This window comes from Amblyomma americanum, chromosome 6 (genome assembly GCF_052857255.1).
Source record: "Amblyomma americanum isolate KBUSLIRL-KWMA chromosome 6, ASM5285725v1, whole genome shotgun sequence".
NCBI lineage: Eukaryota > Metazoa > Arthropoda > Arachnida > Ixodida > Ixodidae > Amblyomma > Amblyomma americanum.
Genome location: NC_135502.1, coordinates 149,220,242 through 149,246,311, shown reverse-complemented (window position 1 = coordinate 149,246,311; position 26,070 = coordinate 149,220,242).

The window sequence follows — 26,070 nt, the reverse complement described above, 5'->3', positions numbered from 1 at the left end:
CCAGCGCGCCCGTGTAAGTCACGGTCGCCGCTGGCGCGGGGGATGATGAGGGGATACCTGTGTATCCCACATCCTCCCCTCCTTAAGAAGCCTCCCGAACACAGAAACAGGGGCAACATTACTTGATCTTCTCCGCCAGCCTGGGATAGAAGTTCTTCAGCTCCCGCAGGTACATCGCTTGACGGCCGCGCCACGACCCCGCCGATCAGCTGCTTCGCTCCGAGGGCTTGGACTCCCGCACGATGACGCTTGGCATCTTGCTCCCTGTCACTGCCTTCCGAGTGCGCGCGGCTGCACCGTTCCGGTGAATTCGGTCGACCGCCTCCTTGGCGCCGGCTGCGATGACTTGGAGGCCAGGTCCATGGCTGCGCCCCTGAGGTACTGGGTGAGGTGGCTTCAGGGGCCAGGGCTGCGGCGCTTTATGGTTGAGGCCGCGGTTGGGCTGCCCTGGCATACCTGGTCAGCAGTCGAGGACCCAGGGTTGCGGTGGTAATGGGGCCCCGCAGGCGGTGGCGCTCAGTCGGCGGGTGGGCAGCTCCGATGCGATGTGACAGGTAGCAGGGGTGGCCAGGGTGGCGACTGCAGGTCGCGGGCGGGGTGTAGCGTCGAGCCTTGGGCGCGGCGCGTTGCCGAAGCTGGACGGTGGCTGGTAGTTGGTAGTGGAACGGTGTCGTTCTGATGTGCCCTGCTTCTTTCCCATCTGCGCTGAAAAAGGTCAACACAGATGCAGCCAACTCCCGTAGCGCGTGCTGCGTGGCTGTTGGACCCTCACGATAGTCATGTGGGTTAACTCAAGTCAGCCTTGCGTGACACTGATCGGCATGAGCGGCCCGTACGTTCATGCATCTAACGTGACTGCCTGCCGGCTCGCGCCCTCGCTCTAGGCTGCGTAGGCAGATTGTGTTTCTGCTTAGGGTGCAAGTTATAGCGGGACGCGGGGTTCGCCGGCTGATCGCAGCGCTCGTTATCCGACTGTGTCCCCTACCCACTCATCTCGCTGCACGTAGCGTTTCAGGTCGCATGCGTGCACCGGTCCGCCTGTCGGTTTCGACCGCAAGTCCTCGAGCCTGTAAACAAGCGAGGAAAGTTTCTCTCGCACGCGGAACGGCCCGATCCATTTCGGCGCCAGCGAGGCCGCAAACTGTCTGCTAGCGTCGCTGAGAACGTGCTGGAGTCGAAGTACCAGATCACCCACTTCGTAGTGAACATCCCGGTGCGAGCGGTCGTACTGTGCTTTTTGCTGCGCCCTAGCGGTGCTCAGGTTGCGGCGAGCCTTGCGTAAGGCCTCCGTCATCTTAGCGCGCAGCTGCGTCGCGTACTCAGCTCGTGCTGACGAAGCGACGGGCGTCTTCCTGCTGTCCGATAGAATCCGGTCAATCGGATTTAGCAGCTCTCTACCCAGATTGAGAGAAGACGGCGCATACCCAGTCGAACGGTTAACGGTCGAAGTCAAAGCAAACGCGATCCCCGGCAGATAGGAGTCCCAATCTTTGTGCCTCTCAGAGTACGCGACAAGCAAGTGCTTAATGTTGCGATTGACTCGTTCCGTGGGGTTCGACTGAGCATGATAGGTGGTCGTTTTCATGTGCGTAATGCCGAGTGCAGCGCACGAATCAACGAACACCTTCGCAGTGAAGTAAGATGTGTTGTCTGTTACCAGCTGCTCTGGGAAACCGAACCTGGTGAATACGTCCATCAGCTTCTCCATGATCACTCGTGCCGACAGCTTCCTAAGGGGGAAAAGTTCAACCCACTTGCTGAAGTGATCCGTGACCACCAGCAAGAACTTGTTCCTACTCGGTGTCATAGGATACGGTCCCATGATGTCACACGCCGCGATTTGCCAGTGAGTCTAGCTGTTAATTGGGTGCATGAGGCCGGGTGGTCGTCCGCCTCGGGGCTTCACACTTTGGCACACATGGCACGAGCGGGCGTAGCGTATTACGTCCCTTTTCATGCCAAGCCAGGTAGCAAAGCGACACAACTTAGTGGAAGTCTTGGGGCCGCTTGCATGCCCAGCGATGCACGAGTCGTGAAAGTAGCGTAACAGTGCTGCTCTCAATACTCGCGGTATGACCACCTTGAACGCCTCGTTTGTGTCGTTCTCAGAGGGGATATACCTCAGCAGGACGCCGTTGGAATCTAGCAGATACGAATCCATCGCGCTCACAGCACTACCAGCTGTTTCCGAGCGCTCCGCACCGACACCAAAACCAGCTGTCTCCGTGTGCGCGGCGGCCCTGCCGCCCGGCTCCCGAGCCTGTCGAACACCATTCGACAAAACGGATCCTTCTGCTGAGCTTCGAGCAGCTCCTTTCTGCTGAACACGATCCCCACGGAACTCGCGTAGTCCACGTGGTTCACGCTCTCGCCCTGGATCAACGGCTGGTCCGCGTACCTTACATGGGCTACGGCTCGGGCGGTCGGTCGCGTGACCTTCCTCACCCTCGACAAGCGCTCGCGAGAGTGCGTCAGCCACAGCGTTGTTTTTCCCTTTGCGATAGCGCACGGTGAAGTCGTAACGCTGCAGCAACAGGGACCAACGCGCTAGGCGGCCGCTCGGCTCGCTGAGTTGTCTCAGCCAGGTGAGCGCCATGTGATCCGTCTCGATCACAAATGCTACCCCATCGACGTAGTAGTCGAACTTATGCAGAGCAAAAACTATCGCGAGACATTCCTTCTCTATCACCGAGTAGTTTCTCTCTGCCGGCATCAACGAACGACTCGCGAAAGCTACCGGACGGAGAACGCCTTCATGCTCCTGAAGCAACACTGCTCCTAAGCCCAGGTCGCTTGCGTCGGTTTGAATCACAAACTTCCTGTTTAGGTCGGGTAGCTGCAACTCAGCCGTGTCAGCGAGCACTTTGGTGAGGTTGCGCAGTGCATGCCCTTGCTCGTGACCCCAACGCCAGCGCTCGCCTTTCTTAAAAAGCTTTGTCAAAGGCGCCTACAGCGCTGCGCAATCTGGGGTGAAGTGGCGATAAAAGTTCGCTATTCCCAGGAAGCGCCTGAGACCGGCTATATCTGTGGGCGACGGAAACATAAGCAAAGCCTCAAGCTTGTCGTCGCACGGCAGAATGCGGCCTCTGTCGATCGTGAACCCCAACAGTGTTATTCCGGTCGCGGCGATCTGTGCCTTCTTCAGGTTCAAAGTGACTCCCGCGGACCTCAGCCTCTCTAGGACGTCCATCAAGTGGCGCAGGTGTTCCTCGCACGTTTTCGAGTACACCACGATGTCGTCTAGGTACGCGAGCGCATGGTGCCACTTCGCATCTCCCAGAACACGGTCCATTAGGCGCTGATAAGTAGCGGGTGCTCCTACCAAGCCAAAAGACATTCTCTTGAACTGGAAAAGGCCTCTGTGACAAGTGAAAGCAGTTTTCTCCTTGTCCCGCTCATTCATTTCAACCTGAAAGTATCGGCGGCTAGCATCGAGCGTTGTGAAGTACTTCGCCCCACCTAGGTTGGACACTTGGGAAGAAATGGTTGGTAGAGGGTAGGCGTCTTTCCTCGTAACCTCATTCAGCTTGCGGTAGTCCACGCAATGTCGATATGTATCGTCTTTCTTTGGAACCAAGACTACCGGGAAGCCCCAACGGCTGTTAGACCTCTCAACAACGCCAGTGTCGATAAGTTTGTCTAAGGCGCTGTCCAGTGCTTTTCTCTTGGCCAAGCTAATCGGTCTAGGATTGCACTTCCAGGGCAGTGCGTCACCTTTGTCTATTCGGTGCCTGACTAGGGTAGTGTAGGGCCCGGGCGGTCAGTGAATGTCGCGTTATACTCGTAGAGGAGCGATGACAAAAGTGCCTTCTCCCTCTCCGTCACGCTGTTCACTTCCGACAACAAGGGGTGCGCTGACCCTCCCTGCGCGGCAGAGCAGTTTTCTACCGCGGCAACCTTCTCTCTGCCCTTTCTCTCAGCGGCGATGGTCCGCTCGCCTCCTGGTTCTCGGGCTGGCGGGGTGGATTTGTCACGGTCTCCCCCCGCTCGCGCCGCGTTCGGAGTCTGAATGGTCTGCGACGCCGCGGGCGCTTTCGCGAAAGGCTTCAAGGCGCCTGACGTGCGCTCCCTGTAGCCTCCGCTGCTGATGTCTATCACAATACCTGTCTTGGCTAGGAAGTCTCGTCCAAGAATTACAGGAACGGATAAACAGGGAAGATGAACGAGGCGTTGTCGCCGCACGCGTCTTTCCCAGCGAACCACTATCCTAGCTGCACCGCTTGATTGCGCTGTACCGCTTGCGAGGCGAAAAGTGGTATCGCACTCTCTCAGCCGGATTTTGTTCTCGCGGAGATGGTTTAACACCTCGTCACCGAACAAAGAAGCGCTTGCTCCTGTATCTAGTAATGCGGTGAATTTCTTTCGAGCTATCCTTAGCTCAATGAACGGCGCTGACAGGTCAACAGAACTTCATACGCGACATGCCAAAGGCGCTAGCAAACCAGGGTTTTCTGTGTACACCGCGAGGGATCGAGGGTCGATCACAGGCGGCTTTGGCCATTTCCTGACCGTGTTTGGTCACGGGCGGGAAGGCGGCCACACTCGCGGGCGAAGCGCCCCGGCTGGTCGCACCGGTAGCAACGGTTGCCCGGGCCCTGGCGGGCTAGGCGCTGGTCGCCTCGTTCCGGTCGGTCATCTCGAACTCGCGGAGCGGATGGTGGGGGCCGCGTGTCGGCCTTGCGATCTCGCCTCGGTTCGTTCCGCTCTGCGACAGCGTGTGCTGTTCGCAACGCGTAGCTGAATGGGTCCAAAGCGCGGTCGGACAACTCCCAACCCCTTGGGACACGCTCGTCAGCAAACTGTGCTGACGCTTCAGCTCTAGATGGACTGCGCGCTGAGCTGACATTCCACGCGCAGCGCGGCTCACGTGACATCGATGCGGGTGGGGGCGGCCGATACGCTCGTGCAGAGAGGATGTCTCCCTGATTGCACTTCGCCTTAGCTGCCAGCTCATCCAAATCTCTGAAAATGACTCCTCTCAGGTAAGCCGTGAAAGTCGGGTGCGCTTGTCTCGTGACACGCTCAACTTTCTCCGTGTTCGTGGCGCGAGGGTCAGCGAGGCGATAAAGTTCGTCCATCGCTCGGACGTACTCAAACAGAGACTCGTCAGGGTGCTGGGTTCGGAGCTCCAGCTCTCTCCTCAAACGCCACTCATAGTTTGCGGGAAGGAATTCCTCGCGGACGCTTGCGCAATACTCCTCCATTGTCCTCGCTCAGTTGCCGGCTAGTCGGTACCAGCGGGCCGCTTGCTCCGTCAAAGAAACAGGCACAACACGCGCGAGCATTTCGGCGTCTGCGATTCTTGTGACTTGCTAATAATGCAGCAGACGGTCGAGGTACTCGTTTGCTCCCGTAGTGTCGTGGTACCCCGTGTAGGTATGTAAGTCTATCCTAACACGTGGTGACTGGGCCGGGGCTTGCAAATTGTTTTGAAAAATACCCGATAGACTCTGCATAACCTGCATTGCGTTCTGCAAGAGCACCTCGGATGATTGCGGACTAACGCCCCCGGAGATAGCGCAGCCGCTGATGGCATCGAATGATGAGGCCTAGGTGCCTCATTGCTCGCGCCGCGGAGCGGCGAGGCGCCCGATGAGGAGCCCCCCATGCCAGGCCTAAGTCCTACCAACGTGTCAGGGGATGTTCCTCGGCTATTCCGCGTGGAACGTCCAAGATTCACAAATTCAAACCCTTCCAACGGCGCGTCATGTAGGGAGCTCTGGTTATGTGCCGCTGGCTCTGACAGCATAAACAAAGACTGCAAGTCACTCCTGTCGGCTGCCATCCTTTGTTAGGGCGACGGTAGTCGTTCGCTCCAACAAAGGTCACTGCTCAATTGCCCCACGTTCGGGCGACAAGATATGGGGTCACTCTGCGTCCAGCCGGCCGGCAAGGCGAGCTTCCGAGCAAGCTACACGCAGGCGTTATTCAAGTACGCAACACGTTTCCCCAACCCGTGGCGCAGAGTCGCAGCCATGGCAGGTCCAGACGACATAGGCGACGGCAGGGCACGCTAGGAAATAGTTTATTATCCTAACGCGAGGTAAAGCACACTGCGGAAGAATGTTCTATCCGTAAAATAGATGTTCAGCAGCTCACCAGGTCGTTGATGTCGTCTGGCGTTGGTGTTCGGGGGCCGGCGGGCCGCGGAAGGGGTCCGTGGGGCACTTAGGTAAGGTCCGGCAGCGAGAGTCGCTTCCCGCCGCTCGTTCCCCCCTTTTATCCCTTCGGGCATTGCCTCCCTGGCAGCAAATCGTTGCCGTCAAGCTTAGGCGTGCTACCCTTTCCGCAGAAGGCAGCGCGCTGCCGTGACGTCACGTCAGTTCTGGGGCGAAATGAGCAGAGTCGCGGGAGTGCCTTCTCTCCACATTCCTGGTGGCCAGCGCGCTCATGTAAGTCACGGTCGCCGCTGGCGCAGGGGACGAGGAGGGGATACCTGTGTATCCCACACATTGCAGAAAAACATACGTTCGGCTCGGTGGCTTCTCTTCGTCCTGCAATAATAAATACATGCAGTGGCGAACAGTAGAACTCACAACACATCGCAAGCATGCAGCTAGAGAAACAAGCCATGACAGTGCATATATATGGGTATAATGAATTGCACATAACAGGCTTCGAGGTTACACTGTTTAGCTTTATTTTCCAGCTGCTCCAGATTTACTCAGTTTCTACTTAAGCAAGGAAATCTGATGTGAAGGAAAGTGTATTAGCAGCGGAACACCATCAATACCTGTTGGATTAAATAAAAGTTTGTTTCCTATGCCAAATTTAAGCCAGAGATGGTTGCTAATTTCAAATCTTTCCAGTGCACGTGCCACAGTGAACAAAACAGAGCCATGAAACACGACCCATACAGAGAGCTGCTAAGACTAATAACCACAAGCACAGACGTCTTAGCACAGGTGCGAGATGAATCCATCGCATAACAAACCTGCCATGTTGAAGTTTCTCAGCATCATGACAGACTTCATGTACTAGCAATTTCATTTCAACCTATTGAACAACCAAGTATAATATCAACTTACCGCAGGCACGAACATTGCTTCAACAGACTTTGGTTGGCAAACAATTTTTCCCAGCAGCTTTAAAATCCGGACAGTGCGTATGTCGGCAACCACAAAGCGGAATCATAATATTTTGACCGGTGAAATAATATGTACTGTTTAAACATAAAAGAACCCAGAGTAACAAAAGGACATCTAGCAGTCCTCATGTAATAACAGAAAAATGATCTGCTGTGTTGAAACTGATTGCAGTAAAGAATTAATTCCCACTATTTTTTACAGAATAGAAAACCAAACACTGCCATGGAGTCCAATCCGAAAATATGACTACAGCAACAAGAATGTTTTCAAAAATAGAAGTGGGACCCTTGATAGCTCAGTTAGAATGCTGCACTACGTGTTACGTATAAGTCATGAGTTAAGTCCCACCAGTGGCATTTAGTTTTTGGATAGAGTTGCAAGATTATCATCTAAGATGATTATACAACTAATTTCCAATTTCAATCAATACTGCTGTACATATAAAGAAAGAACACAGCACTTTGCTTGCCTTAGCTACAATTTTTGGTTGGTTTATGGGGTTTAACCTCCCAAAGAGCATAAGGCTATGAGGGACGCCGTAGTGGAGGGCTCCGGAAATTTTGACCATGTGAGGTTCTTTAATGTGCATTGATATCGCACAGCACACGGGCCTCTAGAATTTCGCCTCCGAAATTCTACCACCGCGGCCGGAATCGAACCCGCGTCTTTCGGGTCAGCAGCCGAGCGTCATAACCACTGAGGCACCATGGTGGCTTTCGCCTTTTTTTTCGTGTGTACATTTAACTGGCTCGCATTAACCAGTGCAACTGTCTGCTCAGCAACACAACGTCTTATAAGGCAGTAGTTTTTTCCTAGCATCTGCGCCAGTGCAAGCACATGTATCTATAGGACAGCCATACACAGCTTTCCGAGAAGCTTCGCGGATGAAAAATTTTAGTGAAAAAAATTGACAGCTATTTCTCTAACGAGCACGCACGAAATCACATGACAGGATAGGTGCCTACTGAAACTCTTTGTTGAGGTGCGCACACTATTCATTACAAGCCGCATGCCCATGCATGACATAAAAAAGTGGACAAGCAAAAGAAAGCGAGCTTGTTACCACAGCTGGAAATGTGAACATGCAAGCCTACCACCACCAGCAAAGTAAAGCAAACTCTACAAGAACACAGCAGATTGAAAATAGCTGACAGGGTAAACAGATTTCTTACAGAAGCAAGACGTTTAGAATCAATGTGTCTATAAGGCTTACAATAGGTTCAATACTGCTATAGTTCACTTAGTTGCAATACAATTACAATTTGAAAAAAGGAACGAAAAGTCTGGCACACTAGCAATCTCTTCAGTAACTCGCCAAAGGCAAAAAGAAGCACGAACACTCACGGTTGAATTTGAAGGTTACTCTGGCATCAGCCCTGTCAGTACTCAGTTTATTGAGCTTTCTCCACCGAGAAAATATGGCCATAGGTGCTTTCGACACTGCTTACGTTTTAATGCAGTAGGTCCAAAACACTAACATATCATAGGCCGGAACACAGGCTAAAACACTCACGTTTCTGGTGTCTCAGGCGCTCAGCAGCATTTTCAGCTTCATGTGCAGGCAATAACTCCTTTCTTTTCACACCAAGGCTGCTCCTCAGGATCAAGCCCATCACAGTCTGAATGCCAGCTTCGTTGGGTTTAGTTCCATACTTTTCGATCGTTGCCGCCGCGGTGGCTGAGTGGTTATGGCGCTCGGCTGCTGGCCCGAAAGACGTGGGTTCGATCCCAGCCGCGGCGGTCGAATTCGACGGAGGCAAAATTCTAGAGGCCCGTGTACTGTGCGACGTCAGTGCACGTTAAGGAACCGCAGGTGGTCGAAATTTCTTGAACCCTTCACTACGGCGTCTCTCATAGCCTGGGTCGCTTTGGGACGTCAAACCCCCTAAACTAATCTTTATACTCATTACATTAAATTTATTAGAAGCTGAAACACTGCCAAATATTTTGCGCAGACGTGCTGTAACTGCAAAAATTGTCATCTGAAAAGAATTCATTTAAATAAGTACCTGCATGCAGTTGTGGCTGCAACCTCGCAGCTACGAAAAATGTCTAGGGGTAACCTAATGCGACAATCCGCAAACCTGTACAATGCAAGGTATAAAAACTAATTTTCCCACTGTAATTTGAAAGATACTAGCTGCACACACAATTCTATTGTCCTGAGACTATGTCCACTGCAAATCAAGGGCTTCTACCAACAACCTCTTAGTAATGCCCACCCTGCGCCAGCTGGTGCCACTTGATCATCGCAAACGAATCTCATCCTTCCACCTATCTGTTTTCAACTCTCTACTGTGTCTGCCTTCTCTTGGAATCCACTTCGTTACTCCATGAGAGCATTGGCTATTCACTCTGTGTTACATGCCCGGTCCATGTCCATTTCTTATTTTTGTTAGAATATAGTCAACTCTTGTTTGTTCAGATACCCGCACAGCCCACTTCCTGTTCCTTAATATTGCGCCTAGCATTTATAGTGCCGTAGCAGTGCTAACCGCATTCCCGGATTTCAGCCATATGAGTATGAATGTATGTTTTTTCTGAATCCTGAAAGGGGAAAGTTTAGGAAAAGAAAGGTGCACGAGTGCCAAGAGTATGTGTGGTGAAGCGCATGTTAAACTGCGTTTCTCAAGCTCTGCTCGAGATATTGTAGTCTTCATCTCATTAAGCCGTTGATATGCGTCCATGCTCAGAGAGCGTGAAAAATTAACGGGTTCCTGAAAAAGGGTTTCAGAAACCGGCTTTCAAATACCTGCACATTGTAGACTAAATGCCACTGAGCGTGTACGCTGTGTACAAATATTTAGAAGTGAGCCGGTTATTTATAAACAATATTTAGAAATCCCCGCTTTCGCGCCTTGCGGCGACCGTGGTGCCATGCGTTCGCGCAGAAACCGGGCTGGCTGCATTATGCCGCACTTTCTACATCAAACAGCTAGTTCACTTTTTATTGGCTTGCGAAGACCCAGAGGAAAAAAGCGGGGTCCACGGCCTGCATAAGACCCTTGCGTGTCTCCATTTTCACACCCTCCTGTATTGCCTACCATGGTGGAAGAGGGGGCAGGGAAAAAAAAAGTTAACTCTTTCTTGGGCGGAGGGCGGTGCCTTCTCCTTACGGTGTACGAGTTAAAAAGGAAAACACGGAGCCTGTTTATATCGTCCATATCTCTGGTGTTGTTTTACAGCACCGCAAGGGACAAAGGACAAGACAAGTGCACAGGCCCAGCGCCGTGTCCGTGCACTTGTCTCGTCCTTTGGCCCTTGCGCTGCTGTAAAACAATGTTACACTAACTTGCCCAAGCTTCTACAATCTCTGGTGTTGGGTGACTACGTGATGAGCAAAGAAAAATTCTCGAAGCATTTGACAGCGGCAAGTTCCACAGCAGCGTACCCATCGTCACAAAATGCATTGCTACGATGAATCTCAGATATGCGCAGTGGGCAACTTCCTCTGAGCGGGCCGCTGAGCTGTCAGCAGGCTCAGAGATACGCAGCAAAAATGAACGTTGACGCTTTTAGAGCGTCTGAAGAATGGTTCGCACGCTTCAAAGAAAGACAGGGATTGGTCTTCAGGAACGTGTGTGGTGAGAAGGCAGCGGTAGATGAACGTTGCATCACTGATTGGAAGTCGACCGAGCTTCACCGATACCTGGCTCGTTACGAACCTGCCACCGTCTTCAACGCCGGTGAAACGCCACTTTTTTTTCAAGGCCTTGCCGAGCAAAACGATCACGTTCAAGGGTGACCCGTGAGTTGGAGGCAAGAGTAGCAAACAAAGGGTAACTGCGCTCCTTGCCACAAATATATTGGGCACGGAGCGCCTACAACTTCTTGTAATACGCAAATCAAATCACCCTAGGTACTTTAAGAACATTCGCTGTCTGCCCCTAGAGTACAGAGCAAATAGAAAGGTATGGCTGACCACGGATACTATTGAAACTTAGCTGCTGCAGCTCAACCGCCCCCTCTCCAACAAAAGCCACAATGTTTTGTTTGTCGTGGATAACTGCAGCCCACACACCAATGTGACGGGGCTGGAACGCATCGAGCTTGCAATCCTGCCGCCAAACACAACGGCTGCTCTCCATCTACAGCCGCTGGACAAGGGCATTATCCAGCACGTGAAGACCAAGTACAGACGGCATGTGATGAAAAGGATGCTACTCTGCAAGCAAGCAGAGCGAGAATACGGCATAGACGTCCTCAGCGCGGTTCATATCTTAGCACATGTCTGAAGCAGCACGTCGACAGATGTCGTTGCGAACTCCTTCAGACACAGCAGGTTTCTCCGCCCTGACGGCTGTGATGTAGATGTGCCTCCCGTGGACGCTGAAAGGATGGGTGACGAAGCGACGGATGACAGGAGCTTGGTGTCTCTCCTGCCTGCTGATGTGCGGCTTGCCGACTACATTGCTATTGACGATGGTGTTGCTGGCCAGCCGACTGACGATGATATCTTATCGGAAGTGCTCGACGTGGAGGAAAATTAGTGTTCCGATGAGGACAATCGAGATCAGCCGCCGCGACGTCGCACTGTGCAGGAGGCCGCCGAGGCTCTAGCCGTTCTAGAGGAATTCTGCGTACTAGAATACCGCGACAGTGAGCGTGCGCACCACCACCTGATGAGGTTTAAAAAGATCGTTCTAGCACCGATTCCGGCGACGAAGCAAACGAGAATAATTCAGTTTTTCAAGCAATAAAGATAAATTTATGCTGCGTACATTTTTTCTCGTTTTCATGGTACATTCGAAAATCCGAAATTCGGTTAACTCGGACATTTTTCCCAGTCCTGTGAGACCCGGGTTAACGAGGTTTTTTTGTAGGCCTACAGGAAATGAAAGGCATGGCAGAGTATATGTTTTTGCCAGACATTCGCTACGCCAAAGTGCAGCCTACATATGTCTGAATAGGTAGTGGTTTGCCACAGCAAGAGAAAGCGGTGCTACTACACGACATTGACCACCTTTACTAAACCGTCAGTAAATCCTCATTTACATAATGGCTACTGAGCAGTAATTTGTTTATTTATTTAAGATACCCTCAGGGTACAGATGTACGTTACAGAGGGGAGGGGCGGATACAGTTTATACAATGTAAAGACAGAGTTTAGATAAAATGTATGCAAAGTGAAGTTAGCACATGAAGAAAAAAAATAAAACAAAAGAATAAAGAATGGCAAGGTACAAATTGTAATTTCTAAGGCGGCATTGGTGTCAAAAATATAACAGAAATATAAAAATGCAACATGGAGAATAGTACACAATGAAGATAGACAATTAAAAGGCATTTAACACTAGGCAAAAAAGAAAATTTCCAACGCGGATTTAAAGTTTCCTTCTCCAGTTATACCTGTTAATGATGCAGAGAAGTTATTACAATCATTACATGCTCAGGGAAGAAACGAGTTAGAATGTGCAACCGTGTTTTAGTGTGGAATGTTGACCTTTTGATTGTGGTTACGGCGATATGAAATGTATGATGGGGGTTGAATCCAAAAGGAGCGCAATGTTGAGTTATGGTGGTATATTTTATGAAAGAGTGAGAGGCGAGATAGCTTTCTAAGATCTGATAATAACGGGAGATGCAAGTATGCTTTCATATTAGTAACGCTGGCTGTCCTTTGAAAGTTATACAACATGAACTGGGCTGAGCGATTTTGCACTGCCTCAAGGGAATGTATGAGGGTTACTTGGCCACGATCCAAAAACGATGATGATGAACGTCCCTAAAAACTCCACAAATGTCGTAACACATTATATGGACCATATACTGCACCTGCGAAATCGTAATATCCCGCCACTCATATCCCTAACTGCCCCAAAAAAAGTTGACTTAAAATCTTAGCTGACGCAACACCCTACCTCCTCACTGGATAGCGTCACGGTATATGCGCATACAAAGCAATAAACGCGCAAGAATACAATTTCAAAGCCAGCAGTCAGAGTGAAATGATGATAAAATGCACTATAACGGCGCCCTCACGTTAAGCTTCACTGACGAGCGTGAAATTGAACAGCCAGTGTTTCGGTAGTTTTGAATTTTTTGAAGTTTGAGCAAACGTTAGTCCTGAAAAGCGACCGGCAGCGCAAGCGGGCCAGGTAAACAGCACACAGTTCGAATTTTATTTACCGGAACTAAGTTACAAATTAATTAAATTTTTATACGTAGATTTGCCAGGAATGACCACAAGCACAGTGCGCACACTACCAGTCATGCTCGCCCGTCATACGCAGCAGGTATAACTTTGGTTGGGTGTGGTGTTGCTAAGAGTGGCATGACGGCGCCCCTCGTCAATCGCACCTTTCAGAGCGGCACACAGCGACGCAGCTGCGCCGAACACTCTAAATCTGTCTTGCACACGTCCGCGTGCATGCTGGTGGTCTGGCGCAGCACGGAGCGCAAAATATGCGCATAAATTTTTTCACAAACCCACGTAATAAGTTTGAACTGCGCAAACTGCACGAGTGAATCTCGTAACTCAAAGGTGAAAAATGAAACACTGACCAGAATTTGACCGAATATACATCACTCCAGTTGGTTTGGGGCGCTGGAAGTGTTATTTCTGGGTACCTTAGAAGAGCTTCCAAACATTTGCCTATTCGCTACCACCCTTAACAGTGGAATCATTTCTAGAAAAGAACACACAACTGAAACATTATCTCTACTACAAATGACAGGCTTAATTTGAGAGACACGGGACAGGCCTTTGCCCTGCAGTGCGTGTAAAAAGGCTGGTGAGGATGATGACCACACCAGACGTTTTGACAGCAGTAGTCAAAATGCTCAAAGCAGTTCGAAGGTTCCTCCAAGAGTGCGAATTAAATGCTACAGCTTTGGACATTTCTTTTGTTCATTAAAGAGGTAAAAATTGAGTCTTGTCGTAATGCTGTAGTAGTAAAGTATAAATAAAACCAGCAGATCTTTAGTTTTTGTTGAAGTACAGCTTTGCTACAATGCACTCATTCACTAGAGCCAGCTAAAACTTGAGAAAGAGGCTAGTATCTCTCTTAGTGGACCGCCCAACCAATGCTGACCTATTGTGAACTCATAATCACCTTGCATAGCCCAGCATAGCATCACAGGTGGCTGGTAGGTGTGACAGCTGACTGTAACACCATAACAGCAGAACAATTAGTTGGGAGGTCTTCTTTCAGATGCATTTGCCATTTTCTCCTAGAGACGTCAGACTTTACGCAAGCACACTTTCTATGAACAGCGGAATAATAAAGCATGTCCGCATAAAATTAACAAAAGATGTGAATGAAATGAAGAAGTGCCTGCTCAGTTGCTGACGATGTTATAAATATAATGAAAACAAGAACCAGTAACAATTTTTCCCTGCCGCTTACATGGCCACTCCCACAGGTGTCTACTAGCTGCGGGTAGCGCGCCACGTGGTCATGCTCTACATTCTGGTAGAACATTCTTGAAGGGTACCTGCAAAAATTGTCGTGATATCCTTGCATAACTGACCTGAATGAGAGCAGAAAAATGTAGAGGTGTGCATTACTCAATATAAGCTTGCTTACAGTGTATGTGCAGTCATTTCTTGAAAAAGGATATCGACTATCCTTGTAGTGACGTAGGTGCCTAGGGGACTGTCACCTACCAAGGCAGCATTCAGAGAGCCGAGGTCAGGAAAAGGCTCTCCCATCGTCGTCTCCTTCACTAATAGGAGCAACAGCAGGAAGCCAACCATGAAAAGCTAGTGAGATAAAAAGGTAACAACGTTCCAGCGGCTCAGTCTAACAGCAGTAAGAGGCCCATTTGCAGCATCCAAAATATCTTGAACTAAGACTGTTTGCGTAGTTCATTTACTGGTTTCTCTGGCCGGGGGGGGGGGGGGGGGGAGGGGGAGACAAAAACAAACCAGTAAATTACACAAATCGCAGCACCTGTACGTCTTGGTTTTTAGTTTGTTGTGCGATAGCATAAGAAGCTCAATGGCACTAATGGTGGTGCGTACCACACCGCCAGCCATGCAGGCCGGCAGGCAGCAGTTCTTTAAGCTACTGAAATAATTTTTTTCCACTGGTTGTCTGTTACTGATAACACACATTTGTAACTGCTAATTCTCTATATTGATCTAAATCTTATTACATATGTAAGCATGCACTGTTCATGTTAATAACAGAAATACAATATACTCTGGCTTGCATTTATGGGCAGAGAAATTTTTTCAAATAAACAACATATTGTCGCCGATAAACGTAGGGCGGCACGAAAAAGTTTTTTTTTTAATCCGAAGGCCAGAAGCCCAGCAGCGCGCGTTCAAACGGGAACGTCCTCTTCTTCGCTCCCACACGAGCCCAGTAACGCCGCTCGGCCGCATGGCGGCGCTCGCAGAATGTGAGTAGTGTGGCATTGCCCCCCTCTTTTCAAGAGACATCACCTCGATGCCTCCGGCAAGGGGGATAAAGAGTGCGGAGACACCGAAAGTGCGATGGCGTGTGGTGGCAGCACTGAATGTGAACTCTGGGAGGGGCAAACGGGCGTAATACGGTTTCATGCGGGACACGTGGACGACTTCAGACTTGGCCGGGCGAGAAGACCGGACAACTCCTTGCGGGTACACTTCATAGCTCACATCGCTGAGTTGACGTAACACCTCGTAGGGACCGAAGTAGCGCCGCAGAAGCTTTTCAGAGCGACCGCGCACACGTATAGGGCTCCATACCCATACGTGCTCGCCGGGTTGGTAAATCACCTCCCTGTGGCGGAGGTTGTAACGCCGGGCGTCAGTTGTCTGCTGGTGGCGAATGCGTCGTCGAGCAAGGTGGCGAGTGGCTTCTGCATCGCGAACGAATTGGTCAGCGCCTGGGACAGACGAGGGGGTACAATCCGGGAGCAGCATGGCGTCAAGCATGGTCAGGGCATCTCGGCCATACACCGAACAGAAGGGGGTGAGGCGCGTCGTTTCTTGAAGGGCGGTGTTGTACGCAAGCGTGATGTAGGGAAGTATTTCGTCCCAGTTGCGATGGTCAGCGTCGACATACATAGACATCATATCTGTGATGGTCTTGTTCAGCCTCTCATTAAGTCCATTCGTTTGAGGATGGTAAGCAGTCGTTTTTTTATGACTGGTGCCACTAAGACGGAGGACCTCGTGTGTAAGAGCCGACGTAAACGCGGTTCCCCGGTCAGTTAATACAACCACGGGGGCGCCGTGGCGAAGCACGATGTGGTGAACAAAGAACTGTGCAATTTCAGCCGCGGTGCCACGGGGAAGAGCCTTGGTTTCACAATAGCGGCTTAGGTAGTCCGTGGCAACAACAATATACCGGTTTCCCATGGAGGACACCGGGAGTGGGCCCAGTAAGTCCATGCCGACTTGTTGGAATGGGATTTGCGGTGGATCAATTGGCTTCAGAAGGCCGGCCGGTTTTGTCGGTGGTACCTTCCGTCGTTGACACTCACGGCAGGTTCGAACGTAGCGTTATACGACCGCAGCAAGCCATGGCCAGTAGTACTTGTGGCGGAGGCGTCCCAATGCTCTGGAAAAACCGAGGTGGCCAGAAGAAAGGTCGTCGTGGCATGCAGCGAGAACTTCCTTACGAAGCACGGTTTGGACAACGAGGAGATACGCAGTGTCGGTCAGACCGTAGTTTTTCTTGTAGAGGACTCCATCTATTAAGCAAAACGACAAAAGTCCGCGCGAGAAGAGTCTGGGCGGAGACGGAGCGGTTCCTTCGAGGCACTCGATTAGAGGCAGCAGTTCGCAGTCGGCCCTCTGGTGGTGGGCAAGGTCGGATGTGGTTACAGCGCCGAGAAAAGCAGAATCGTCGTCGGACTCATCTGGTGGGCACGGAAGAGGAGCTCGGGAGAGACAGTCTGCATCGCTATGTTGCCGACCCGACTTATACACGATGGTGACGTCGAACTCTTGCAACCGAAGGCTCCACCGTGCAAGTCGCCCCGATGGATCTTTGATGTTCGCAAGCCAGCACAAGGAGTGATGATCTCTGACGACTCGAAACGGGCGGCAGTACAGGTATGGACGAAATTTTGCAATTGCCCACACAACAGCGAGAAACTCCTTTTCCGTTGTGGAATAATTCACTTCGGAACGGGACAATGTGCGACTTGCGTATGCGATCACGCGTTCCACACCGTCTTGCCACTGCACAATCACCGCACCGAGGCCCACATTGCTGGCATCTGTGTGCAGTTCCGTGTCTGCCTGCTCGTCGAAGTGGGCAAGGATAGGCGTAGATTGGAGGCGGGCCTTAAGCTCTATGAAAGCATTTTCCTGATCTTGGCCCCAGAAAAAGGGTTCGGAGTCTTTTGTCAGGCGAGTCAGCGGCTCTGCGAGCTTGGAGAAGTTTTGAACGAACCTCCGATAATAGGCGCAAAGCCCCAGGAAACGCCGCAAGCTTCATTTATCTGTTGGCTGGGCAAATGCAGCAACGGCGGCGGTCTTTTCTTGGTCAGGGCTAACGCCCTGAGCAGTCACAATGTGGCCAAGAAACTTGAGCTCCCGAAATGCGAAGTGGCACTTTTCAGGCTTGAGAGACAGACCCGCAGAACGAATTGCTTCGAAGACGGCACGCAAACGTTTCAGGTGCTCCTCGAACGTGTCGGCGAAAATCACGACGTCGTCGAGATAGACAAGGCAGGACTGCCACTTCAGGTCAGTTAGTACGGTGTCCATCATACGTTGGAACGTAGCAGGGGCTGAACACAAGCCGAAAATAAGCACCTTAAATTCGTAGTCTGTCAGGAGTAACGAAGGCGGTCTTTTCTCGGTCACGTTCGTCGACCTCGATTTGCCAATAACCGCTACGAAGGTCGAGTGACGAAAAGTAGGTAGCATGGCGGAGGCGGTCTAATGAGTCATCAATGCGCGGCAGTGGATAGACATCTTTTTTGGTAACGTTATTGAGGCGTCTATAATCTACACAGAACCGTAGGCTGCCGTCCTTCTTTGCGACGAGAACAACAGGTGACGCCCAGGGGCTCGTCGATGGTTGTATGACGTCGTCGTGGAGCATTTCGGCAACTTGGCTGCGAATAGCATCGCGCCTCTTCGACGAAACACGATAAGGACGCTGACATAGCGGTCTCGGGTCAATGTCGACGATAATACGGTGCTTAGTTATTGGCGTCTGGCGAACCTTGGATGTTGATGCAAAACAGTCGCGGAAAGAGTCAATAAGGCTTTCCACGCGGCGTTTCTGATAGGTCAGAAGGTCAGGGTTCACGTCGATCCTAATGGCTGTTGCAGTGTCCTGTTCAGCTATTTCGGGAGCCGTTGTTGATAAGGCACATTGGCCGGCATGTTCGCCATGTTCTTCAAAATGGGCAATCACCGTGTTTTTCGTCAAATGTTGGGGTTCACAACTAAAGTTGATCACTAAGAGCGTGGTACGCGCGTGAACAAGGTCGACAAGGGCGCGAGCAACGCAAACTTGCCGAGACAGTAGCAGCGACATATTCGCTTCGGCAATGCCCCGAGTACCGGAGCTGGTATCACACTGGACTGTGACAAACTTGCTTGCTCTCGGCGGTATCGTTGTGTGGTCATCAGAGATGCGTAATGGGGCTCTGTGCGGCTCGGGGTCGGTATCAACGGCTCGCTGTGTCGAAAACGATACCAATTGCTCGTGCAGGTTGATGACCGCCCCATGCTCTTTAAGGAAGTCCATGCCGAGAATCAGTTCTTTAGAGCACTCTCGTAGCACGGCGAAGGAGCCAGTGAAAGTTGCACCGTGGATCTTTATACGGCTGGTGCAGACGCTAAGCGGCGTTACCACATGGCAACCAGCTGTGCGTATCTGCGGCCCATGCCAAGGTGTTAGAACCTTTCTGAGGGTTGCGGCTAGGTTACTACTCATGACAGAAAAGTCGGCTCCGGTATCGACGAGTGCAGATACGTCATAGCCATCGGCGGCAACAAGAATTTCGGCGGCGGAAACAATTGTTTGACAATTTGTCGGCGAGGTTTTTGGTGCCGTCGTCGATGGGGTCGTCGCTGAGGTAGTCGGAGAGGTCGGCGGTGGGATCGTCTTTAAGGTCGGCGGGTGGGGTCGTCGCATAAAATCGTCGGATGGAGGCTGTTCACTGTCTGCGGCAGCGGCGGTCCAACCCCCAGAGGACGCCGTCTTCAGTTTTCCCGACGTGGGGACGTACCTCTGAACTGGCCAGAGGATGACGGGCGGCCGGGCGAAGAGAATCGCCTTGGGGATGGCGATCGGGCCTGGCGTCGCTGCGAGGTCGAAGATTGCACGTTTTCAGCAGAGTACTGTTCGATATCCCGTGGTCTTTCACCGTAGCGTGGTCGAGGTGAGTCAGGTGAAAACCCCCTTAAACCCATCCTGCGGTAAGGGCAGTGGCGGAGGATATGGCCAGGCTCTCCGCAGTGGTAACAGAGCGACCGATTGTTTGGCGTACGCCAAACGTGCGCTTTGCTCACGGGGGGCCTGAACTCCTGCGGCACGGAGGGTGCTGTTGCGATTGGCTCCTGCAGGTATTGCACAGGAGCGATGGGGGAAAAGGCTCGCATCGCTGGCCCGGGACATCGTAGCGCCTCGCTGTACGTCATAACAGAGGGCGCCGGGTGTGGAGCTGGGGGTGGCTGCACAACTCGTCGGATTTCTTCGCGGACCACGTCCGTAAAGGCAGCGACGCTGACCTGTGGAGCTTCAAAGCGAAGTTTCGCCAGTTCCTCGCGCACCAGGCTTCTTACAATTTCCCGAAGGTCCTCGGCGGGCAGCGACGTAGGCATGTACTGGGACTGGGAAGAGGCTGCTACAGTAGCCTGACGTCCGTAGTGGGCGCCCCGTTCCTGTAAAGAGCGCTGATACCCATTGCCTCCTTGGTGAAGTCGGACACTGTTCGTGGCGGGTCACGGACCAGTCCGGCAAACAGCTGCTCTTTTACGCCACGCATTAGATGTCGTACCTACTGGGCTTCAGGCATAGCAGGGTCGGCCTGGTTGAACAGTCGCGTCATGTCCTCGATGAACATCGCGACGCCATCGTTCGGCTGCTGTGATCTCGGGTGCAGGGCGATTTCCCCTTTCTCTTTTCTTTCGCTGCTGGTAAATGTCGCTAGCAGCTCTCGACGAAAAGCCTCCCAGGTGGTAAAGGAAGCTTCGTGGTTCTCAAACCACGTTTTGGCCGAGTCCTGCAGCGCAAAGTAGACGTTGCGCAGCTTGCGCTCGCCGTCCCACTCATTGAAACCCGCCACTCGGTCAAAGCTCGCCAACCAGTCTTCGACGTCCTCAAACCTGTCCCCGTGGGACGGTGGCGGCGATCGAGGTGCGTGAAGGACAAATGGCGGGGCACTCCCGGAGTGCTGACTGGTCTGGCTAGCCGCGGTGGATGTCATGGCCCTTACCGGCGCTGTCAGTTGGGCGAACTCGGGTTGTAGGCCTCGCAGGCGGCGGCTCGCTTTGTGGAAGGGTGTTGTGTCCAAGCGTCGCTGATCAGCGTCTGAGTTGCCCTCGGGTGAGCGTTCATGGAACGATACCCAGCACCTCCACCAAAATGTCGCCGACAAACGTAGGGCGGCACGAAAAACGATTTTTTTTAATCCGAAGGCCAGAAACCCAGCAGTGCGCGTTCGAACGGGAACGTCCTCTTCTTCGCTCCCACACGAGCCCAGTAACGCTGCACGGCCGCATGGCGGCGCTCGCAGAATGTGAGTAGTGTGGCAATATCAACAGCTATTACAATGCTACACTGCACTCAGTTCTGCATCGTCTATTCCTTGCATATCTGATAGCAACGGAGAAGTTCTGCTCCGCTCATTCCGGGAGCAGCCTGTGCATGCGAAGTGTGCACCTGCGGAACCGGTCAAATCATTAATGAAATGGCGCAGTTTAATCCTGTGCACCAAGTTCACCATGCATATCCACACTAACACCATATGGCTAGAGATTTCGAATGTCCAGTGAAACACTGAATCTCTTCAATTTTATTTTATTTTTGGGGGTGCCTTGACAAACCTTTAGCAATATCAGGCTAAAGTAATTTTCTAACCACTGACACTTCTCTGGCCAACCAGCCTGAAAGTGGAAACCGTTTATTCCGCGCATCAGCCAAAGCTACAGCATATGGACACTAGAAGACATCTGCGCTCCTCGCAGAGAAATTGCTTCTGCTGACCACTGCAAACACAAGGCCACGGCATCCAATGCGTGTCTTCGCTTAAGAACAAAAACATTGTATCAATGGTTTGAAGCAGCTTCTTATGTGCTGCGTGCTTATGTAAGCTCTCGAAGCTATAGGTTGTATGCACGACGGACATCGAGAGTGGCAGGCAGGCAACCGCCACTATGCATTCTGGGCAATGCACCATTTTGAAGCAATACCACGCAGTCAGGCAAAAGAGCTCTTGAGGTCCGCTTTAAAAGTAGTGCTTACACTAAAACCACGAAGAAGGCAAAGCAGGCGAACAACCTCAGCGGCCTTGGATTCTTCGGAATTCCGTCGTTAACAATCTTGACGGCCTTGCTGCTCGTATCGACTGTGTGAAGGCCGATATAGTTTTTGGGACTGAATCGTGGCTAGACCCTTCTATTAGCGATAGTAAAGTGTTTCTCGATGACTTCACTGCGCATCGAAAAGACAGATCCCCTGTGAATGACGGCGTCTTTCTTCTAGTTGGACTCTCATTAAACTCATGTGAACTATGTATAGCTCATGACGCTGTGGATTCAGTATGCTGCAAAATTACTTTGCAAGACAGGTGTTCATTTGCAGCCGGTGCCTTTTATTGGCCACGAAACTCGACCGTCGACACGCTTCAGATTTTATGTGCTATCGTTGCCGAGCCCTCTATTCACACTTATTTCCTCCGCCAATTACGTGGCACACACACCGCCGTTATTTATCCTACACAATATTTTACCAGCAAAGAAAATTTTAGAGTACAACTTTCTACTTCTTATGAAAGACATGACCTCCGACCATAGTGAATCCCTCCTCTATCTTGCATACTTACAAAAAATGGACCAACTCAGATATACACGTCAAAGAATAATGAACGGTTCCTCAGATTGGCACGAACTATGGGAGGCAAATGGTGCATTTCTTACTTCCTAACACACTTAATTGATAGGAATGGTGGTGTGAAAGTGCCGGCTATAATAGAAATGTTTTTATGAGAAATTTTCTCAGTCGTATGGAGGATAATGACAGTTTTTTTCCTTAAATATTGTTTGTTGTGCATTCTTGAAAATCCTTACTGTGTCTCCTTATAACGAAAAAATTTCGCCTCTCTTTCTCTCTTATTTCATAGTGAACAACTTTATTTGTATTCATGCCTGTTACTTAAAAGTACCTACTAACGTTGTGTTCTAGACGTCTCATCATGATTTCATAGATTGTTCTTCTTGCCTGTCATAATATATGATGTACACTTTAAGTTAATTGCGAAAAAAATTATTGTTTCGTCTCTATTACATTGCGAAAGTGCATGGCTTATCCAAATTCACCCTGTGCTTTATTATGTTTATGAATTTCTGTATGCTCTCTGCTGCCTGATAATGGTCCCTGGGCCTAGTCTAGCTACTCTGAAGTAGCTTTTTGCCTAAGGGCCTTTTTCTCTTTTAGAGAAAAAAAGAATGTGTGTGTTGTGTGTATGTGTGCATGCATGTATGTATGTAGGTTACTAACTTCCCTGACCTAAAGTGGCGCGACAGCTCTTGTGAGCACACAGCTGGTGGAAGCTTAAACTTGGAGATGAAAAGTATTACTGTTCTTTTGGTCTAATCCAGTATGTAATTGATCCAACTAGTGAAACTTGCATATTAGATTTAGTTTTTGTAACTCGCCAAATTTTCTGGATTTCGTACATGTCATTCTGGGAATAAGCGACCATTACGATGTAGTCGCAAGTATTAAAGCAAGAATTATTTATTTATTTATTTCAAAATACTGCAGGCAGCAGTGCTGCCCAGTCAGGCGAGGGTTACAAAAGGTAAGCTAGCAAAGAACGCTCAATGGTAATAATGGTAGTACATTCAACAACCGAAGCAGGCAGGCGATTCCATTGTTCGATTGGCGCATGGGAAAAAAGATTTTTGAAACTGCTTAGTCCTGGCATTGTATGGCCTTATCACTTTTCTGTGGTTCAGCCTTGATGATATTTGTGGTGCACAAAGTAAATACGAATCACGTGGCAAACCTGTTTTGTTATGGTTTTATGTTGTTATGTTTTGTTTGGGAATTTACATTCTATACTGACCATCAGCCCTTGCTGGGAATCCTTGGCCAGGATAAACCAACGCCTACTTTGGCCGCACTGCGCATGCAGCGTTGGGCCATGATACTCGTTGCCTACAATCATCGGCTCAGGTATCGCAAGGGCAAGAACCTGGAAGTAGCGGACGCGCTGTCCAGATTACCGCAGGCAGAGAAGGCAACTGATCTCGGAAGAATGCTTAGCAGTATTCGAGAGCCTGCCGTTAAATGCTGCGGAAGTTGCTAAGGCCACAAAGCGGAACCTGACATTGAGCCGTGTGTCTGAGTACACACTGAATGGTTGGCCAAATCAATACCCTGAAGAAATGAAGGCATATCACGTGCGCTGTTATGAGTTGTCTCTTGATCAAGGGTGCTTAACATGGGGCACTCGACAAGTAATACCGGATCAGCTGCGGGAACGTGTATTGGACTTGCTTCATGACGAACATCCAGGCAGCACACGCATGAAAATGCTAGCTAGAAGCTTTGTATGGTGGCCTGGTATGGATCAAGCTGTCGAGATGTACGCCCGAAAGTGCAAAATCTGTCAGGCAGTTCAACCAGCTGCTCAACCCGTGCCGCTCCATCCGTGGAGCTACCCGTCGAGGTGTTGGGAGCGGGTTCACGTTGATTTTGCTTGCAAACATTCTGGTGTGTTCCTTGTTTTAGTTGATTCTTTTTCCAAATGGGTGGAAGTTTGGCCGATGTTATCATCGTCTACCACGAAGACAATTGAGAAATTAAGCAATGTGTTTGCGGCCTACGGGCTGCCTGAAACGTTGGTCAGCGACAACGGGCCGCAGTTCACATCTACAGAATTCTCGGATTTCCTGGATAGCAATGGTGTGAAGCATGTCCGTACCCCGCCATATCACCCCGCGTCCAATGGCGCGGCTGAGCGCACCGTGCAGACGGTCAAACGAGCGCTGTTAAAGCAGGTCATGGAACGCGACGTCACTCGCGTGCGTTCGCTTCAGGAGTGTATTGATAGTTTTCTTTTTGCCTACAGAAATACGCCAAGTTGTGTGACGGGGCAAACACCGGCGCAGTTGTTTCTAAAGCGTCAACCGCGCACGAAGCTTTCTTTGCTCAAGCCCAGCTTTGTCGGGGACATGCAGCAAAAACAAATTGACATGAAAAAGAAGCGTGACGTGGCGCGTTGTGCTGAGCGCGTGTTTTGCGAAGGTGATCGCGTGTACGTGAAAACGGTACGCGGGGAACATGCCTCTTGGGAGGCAGGTGTGGTGCACCAAGTTGTGAGTGCTGTGACGTATATTGTGGAAGTGCACGGGCACCTTCGATTCACCCACGCTGACCATCTACGGCCACACCATGCGGACCCTGCGGCAGCCTCAGAGCGACCATTTGCAACAGAAACACTGAATGGACGGTCGCCACTCAGCGGTCCTCTGCTTGATGAGGGGGCACAATCATCTCAACTGTCAGCAGGAGAACAGAATCCGACCCCTCTTCCACCGCCTCTAGTGGATGACGCAGTTCCAACCTCTGCTAGTGCAGACCTGCCACCGCAGCAAAGCCCAGGGCGGCTACCAGCATCAGAGCCGACGCCATCCACTGCGAGGGAGGAGCCACCACTTCGTAGAGGCACTCGTTTGCGCAAGCAACCGGACTGGTTCACACATGAGAACTTTAAGTAGAGCCTGTGGGGGGGAAGAAATGTGGTAGCGCGACGCTGTGCTGTGACGTTATCGCGGCCTGTGACGAACCATGATTCCGTGCTCTGTTATCACGCCGCTCGGGCCTATATATATATATATATCCTGTGTGCGTTTGAATAAACGTTCTTCGCTCGTCGTCCACGTCTGGCGTCAGTCATATCACATTGAATCTTCAGATCAGAATTGTGAGAATAAGCTTTCAAAACTGTTAAGCGAACATCAAAGACAAAAGTATTTGGAATGTTGTCTACCATTTGTAAAGCCAGAAAACATTTGGTTTGGCATTGACACTAAAGGAAAAAAGAGATTTGAGATTTGTTGAGAATAAGCTTTCAAAACTGTTAAGCGAACATGAAAGATAAACGTATATGGAATGCCGCCTGCCTTTCGTAAGACGAGAAACATTTGTCTTGGCATGGACACTAAAGGAAAAAAAGTGCCGTTCACTTATGTTTCCTTACTCAAAGTCCTAGAAAATTCACTGGAAAACTCTTCTGGCGAGAGTAAGCCTGTCAATACGCCACACTCTAGAGAATACCTGGTCAACATGTTTTATGCAACAGCTTTAAAAAACCACTTGTACTTCCATGGTGATTCTAAGATGCTGTTTATACAGCTCTATACTGATCAGTCTGAGGTGTGTGACCTGCACGGCAGAAGAAGGGGAAAACAGAAATTAATGGCTGTATATTACAAAGTGTTGAATACTTCTATGGACATATAAAAACTTTCATCCATGCATTTAGCAGTCCTGGCTGAGGAAAATCTTGTTGCAAAGTATGGCCAAACGAAAACACTGGAACATCTTGCAAAAGATGTAGCACAACTAGAAACACATGGTTTACTGTAAATGGGGAAACCTGAGAGGGTCGGTGTTTATTGTAACGGGAGATAATCTTCCCCTGTACCGTTTCGGTTGTTTCAGATGTATTTTACGCCATGGCAGAATATGTCGTCACTGCATGGCACTCCACCACGAGATTGGCATCAAACGTAGGTCATATGACTTCCAGGAACGAACCCCAGCTTCGCACAACTACCACTTAAGCTTGCTTTCTCGTGGCGTCAGCAGCTTGCCTCTCTATGGGGTGCGCACTGAATGGGCTGTGCATT